The following is a 6,000-nucleotide window of genomic DNA, read 5'->3' on the forward strand; positions in this document are numbered from 1 at the left end:
TAGTATTCAGACTAACATAAATACTTCATTTCTGAAGTACCTTATATATATCATGATCATAAAAAGAATCCACCAAATAGATATTCTCTCAAATCGAGAAATAACTGATACAAAGAAATTCGTTTAAAACTTGCAATTCCACTAATTTCACTAAGGAAATAGATTGAGGCACTAACTAGAAACTCTCTTTTCTAACATCTAATGCCAAAATCTCGGACTCCCATTTGTTGTTGCTGAAAAGTATGAATAACCAATGCAGACTACCAAGTGTGCTAAAGTAACCAATTTTAGGAAAACATGGGATACTACCCATGTTGTATTCCATGAAGTCATCACTAGACTAACGGATGGATGGATTCTAGAGAACAAGCCTACATTTAGAAAAATTACCAAGACATTGGCTGATTGATGGATTCAATAGAGCAATTCCAAATTTAGATCCATTCAAGAGAAGCAAACCCTTACCATTGAGCCAAAATTGTTTGTAATGAAAATTAACATAAGGGGATGATTTTCCTCAACAAAGTAGTAACTTTGGCCGAAAATCACTAAATCTACTTTAACTATTAGGTCTCTGCTTGGTTTGAAAAAATCCTTAATTATAATTGAAGGCTTTAAGCACTATGAAAACAAAGGTCAAGCCCTAGCCTAAACCACAAAGCTATACTATCCGGTTAGGGAATATGATTAACTAAATTGCTTTGTTGAATTGTTGACTTGGTTATGTTTCACAATTCAACTTCTCTATGTGATTACTTGATTAGCTTTCTCAAATAGAAATAAATCAATGGTTTTTAGTTAATTTTTTTGCTAACTTCTTACAACATAATATTCAAACCCATTAGTTTACCTCCATCCTATCCCATGTGGATTTAGTTCATGAATGACTTAAAACATATAAATATCATAGGAATGGAATTAGGGGAACTCATGCTCAAATATATTAAAATTGAAATCATAGAAATTTAAGAAGATGGAGATGAAAGAAAATAAAAAGGTTAATATAATAGTATTTAAGAACACAAGGTGAATACAAACTCAAGTCCAGCTTTGCAAGGTCTAAACTATGGACTAGTTTAACCTTTGTGATAACATTGTGATATTATCCCAAGGATCAAAAGAGATATTCGCCGAAGAACGCCACGTGTTGATCAACTGATACGGGAATACCACGGCTTATGGAAACAAAGAGATCCGGCGGGCGGATCACCAATGTCTCACCAAAAGAGACCCGTGAGCGAACCTGTGAGGCGAATCGCCATAAACACTCAATCCGCCATTAGAACGGCTGGGCCAATCCGGCTATAAAGACCATTAATGAGCTATCAATTAGCTAACAGCCAACTTAAAGGAAACCAGTAACAGTCATTAATGGAACATTAATGGAGACTTTCTAGTTACTGAAAGTTACGGCTTCATGACTGTATATAGCCTATGTCTCAGGCTATCAAAGGTACACATTCACTTACTCTTTGTCAATTCAGTTTGCTCTCTTATTCTTCCATACTGACTTTGGCATCGGAGCTTTCCCCCCTCGAACCCAACGACGCCCCCACAGAGACGGAAGTTCCTCGAAAATTCTCCACGAGTCATCAATTGGTGCGGTGAAGGTGGAACTCTTAATCAAATAAAGGGTTTTCGTTCACATTAGAAAAGATATGACAAATGGAGAACAGAACCCCTCCTCAGGGGTTGAAGCGCCCTTGGTAACACCCTCAAGCCAACCTGAATCAAGCGCTGGACGCGTTGATGTGAGCACTCCAGCAACTCAGGACGGAAGGAGTCTGTCGCCAGATGCATTTATTGAAACATGTGCAGGAGCCATAGGAAGAGCGTTTGGCCCTGATATGGAGAGACGCCTAAGGTCGTTCATGATAGTACCAGAGCTTCGGCGCACCAACCCTACGTCATCTCAATGGCAACAGGCCATTGTAGGATCTGGCGCCCACGATTCTTCATTCTTCCAAACTCAACCCACGAATTCTATGGTGACTACTACCGTAGCTGGTAATAACCCGCCACTCAATCGGCAATTATTTTCTGATGAAGCAGGTGAAAGTCAAAGGATAAATCTGGGCGGATCAGGTAATCCAAGCCGCCCGCGGTCGAGTCTCCCTGAGGGCGGATCGGAAGGTCGAAGGCACAAAAAGCGTAGAAAAGAGAAAAGTAGGTGGTCGAAATCACCTTCGCCCCGGAGACCAAGATCCTCCCGTAGGGGTAGATCACCCCCATCTACTGGTTGTAGACAAAGTAAGAGGCCAGTAGAGGCGCCACGTTCAGATAGGCCACCGCCACCGCCACACCAAGGAGAGGATAGACACCTTCCTTCAGGAGGCCATGGAGGCAATAATGGCCAAGGTGGTGGAGGCCAAGGTGGTGGCGGACAAGGAGGTGGAGGACAAGGTGGAGGCGGACACGGTGGTGGAGGTGGACGTTCACCATCAGATCCGTCATCTGGTTCCAGCTCTTCATCTTCTCCAAGTAGATCTCCCCGTAGGAGACCTCCGAGTCGATCGCCACGAAGGGGACGCCCCAGGGCGGGTCCGAAGAATTTTGATGATCGAGTTAGAGCTGCGGTGCTCCGCATTAATGAAGAGGATGCCCGGCATAATCCATTCGCCAATCGTGATTCGCCTTTTACAGCGTGGATCGAAGCTGAGGAAACGGAGAGGCATTTTAAAATACCTAATATACCCCTTTACATAAGTGCGGACAACCCGGAGGCCCATGCAAGAAAGTACCAAATGTTGCTCAGCCTTAACCGTGCTAGTGAGGCGGTCTTATGCCGGATGTTTATCACCACCTTAGGAGGCCCCGCTTATGATTGGTTCCAATCTTTACCTCCTGGATCTATCGATAGCTGGGATCAATTGAGTAGGGAGTTTTGTGCTAAATTCGCCGGATGTATTCCTCCTGTGGTCAAGTCACGAAAGCTTTTTGAATTAAAGTAGAAGGCGAATGAACCCTTCGAGAATATGTAAACAATTTCAACAAATTGTGTATACGAATTGTCGATGTGGATGTCTCCATGGCGGCAGAAGCTCTAGCAAAAAACACGACGTGTAAAAGCCTGCAAGAAGATTTAATTCGGAAAAAGCCCCGTGATATGGCAGAATTAATCAAAAGATGCAAGGACTTTATGGAGGTAGATGACATTCGCCGAGAATCACTATCTCCGCCTAGAAAGGACAAAGGCGAATCTCGCCACCGAGATAGAGAGAAAGATAAGCACCAGGATTCCTCCTCTAGAGGCCGGCAGAGGGGCTCTAAGAACAAATCGGCATTTGTCACGCCCTTCACACCTCTTAATGCCTCTAAAAGCAAAGTGCTAATGTGGATAGAGAACAGCCAGCACAAGCGGAGCATTTCATACCCCGAACCAAAAGGGGGGGAGTACACTAACACTGGGAAAAATCCCAAAAATTATTGTAAATACCACAGGAAAAATGGCCATGACACAGACGCATGTTGGGAGTTAGCCAGAGAAATAGAACGACTTATCGAGAGAGGCAAATTGGACCGGTTCATCCAAAATGATGGCAAGAAGGGAGATGGTGATAGATCCAGAGATGATCCGAAGAAGAAAGCAAAAGGGACCATCAATGTCATAGCAGGCGGACCTGGGTACCAACCTGTACTGAAAAAAGCAAGAACCACTGCTTTTGACAAGGCATCACTTAATCGCCCTTTTGCAGATGTTGGCCCAGAGATCTCTCCTCATGCGGATGCCTTGGTCATTACTATGATGGTGGAAGGCTGGGAGATGAAAAGAGTGATGATCGATACCGGGAGTTCGTGCAATGTCATCACAAGAGGAGCATTTGCTAAGCTTATGGTCGACCCAATCCAAGTGGAAACCACCGTAGTGGACATCCTGGGAGTGACAGGACATAGCATCCAAACAAAAGGCTAGGTAACACTAGATTGTGAGTTAACAGATGAAGATCAAGTCTGGAAAGGCGATCTGGAATTTTCTATCCTGGATGGCCAGTTAGCTTACAATATTATCCTTGGGCGACCCTTTATCTCTGAAGCAGCAGCCCTTATCTCCATACGCCACTTAACTCTTTATATCCCCACGGCCAAAGGAGGTGTAATGATCAGAGGAAGCCAAAAGGTAGCTCAGGAGACATATTCGGCATCATTAATGATTCGCCCCTAGTCTAAAGACGAGGAGGAGGAAGAACTCGTCACAATGGCCTTGGGCGAAACAGAGATGTACCTCATGGCGGATGAAAAACAGGTACGAATGGCTAAAGGGCTCAAGGGAGAAATTAAGGAAGCCATCACCAAGGTTCTCCATGAGACGGAAAACGTCTTTGCATGGAAAGATGAGATCCTCCCCGGGATTAGTCCAGATGTGATCACTCACAAACTCAACATCGACAAAGACGCGGTTCCGGTAGCCCAAAAACGGAGAAACCATGGTCTTGAAAGGCAGAAGGTGATAGAAGAAGAAATCACCAAGCTCCAGCGGGTGGATGCCATCGAAGAGGTACTTTATACATAATGGCTGGCGAATGTGGTTCTAGTCAAGAAAGCGGGCGGATCATACCGCATGTGTATTGACTTTACAGATCTCAACAAAGCTTGTCCCAAAGACAACTACCCTTTGCCGTGTATTGATATCCTCGTAGATGGAACCGCGGGACACGCCATGTACTCTTTCACTGACGTAAAGTCGAGTTATCACCAAATCCCAATGGAGCCTTCAGATAGAATCAAAACCTCGTTCGTGACTCACCAAGCCACTTATTGCTTCAAAGTCATGCCCTTTGGGCTTAAGAACGCAGGTGCAACCTATCAACGGATGATGAATAAAATATTCGCGGAAAGCAAAGGTGATAACTACTCCGTCTATGTAGATGATATGATCATCAAGAGTACCACTGTGGAAAAGCATGCAGATGATGTAAGGGAGGTACTGGGCGTACTCCGACGTCACAACATCAAACTGAACCCAAAAAAATGTACCTTTGGGGCAACGTATGGAAAGTTCTTGGGATTCATGATTAGCCAGAAAGGAGTAAGCCCAAATCCTGACAAGATCAAGGCCGTTCTGGAGATGCAAGCGCCATGCAATATCAGGGAAGTGCAACGTCTTAACGGGCCGATCGTAGCCTTGGGCAGGTTTATCTCATGTTCGGCCCGTAGATGCCAGCCCTTCTATGAGGTGATCAAGAAGCAAAAGGCATTTGAATGGAACGAGGATTGTGAAAAAGCCTTCGAGGGAATCAAACGGTTTCTCACAGAACCGCCCTTGATGAGTCGACCCTTGAAAGGTGAGAATCTTTACATGTATGTCTCGGTTACAGATAAAGCTGTTTGCACGGTCATGATAAGGAAAGAGGATGGCCAGCAGTATCCAATCTATTATGTAAGCAAAGTATTAAAGGATGCTGAAACCAGATATTCCAAGCTTGATAAAATGGCGCTGGCCGTTGTCACCACAGCAATTCACCTTAGGCCTTACTTCCAGGCTCATACTGTCATAGTTCGAACAAATATACCCATGAGGAAGGTATTGCAAAAGCCGGACACTTCAGGGAGATTGATGGAGTTGGCAATCCGCCTTGGAGAATTTGATGTACGATACGAAAACAGATCAGCCTTGAAGAGTCAAGTCTTGGCAGACTTTGTGAATGAATTCACGGAAGAGGGAATAAATCTCCCAAAATCTCAAGTCGAAGAATGGACAATGTATACAGATGGAGCTTCCTCGGCCGAAGGAGCAGGTATAGGCATTGTGATCAAGGGTCCTCACTATATAAAGCTACGGTACGCAGCAAAATTGGATTTCCTTGCAACCAACAATGCGGCGGAATATGAGGCCTTAATATTGGGACTGTGCCTGTTAAAAGAAATCACTCCGGAGCGGATTGGGATCTATAGCGACTCCAAGTTGATGGTCAACCAGGTGATCAAAAATTACGAGGTAAAAGATGATGTTTTGGCCAAATATGTTTCTGAAGTCAAAACATTGCTGGATCACCTTGAAGC

This window comes from Euphorbia lathyris, chromosome 6 (genome assembly GCF_963576675.1).
Source record: "Euphorbia lathyris chromosome 6, ddEupLath1.1, whole genome shotgun sequence".
NCBI classification, from domain to species: domain Eukaryota; kingdom Viridiplantae; phylum Streptophyta; class Magnoliopsida; order Malpighiales; family Euphorbiaceae; genus Euphorbia; species Euphorbia lathyris.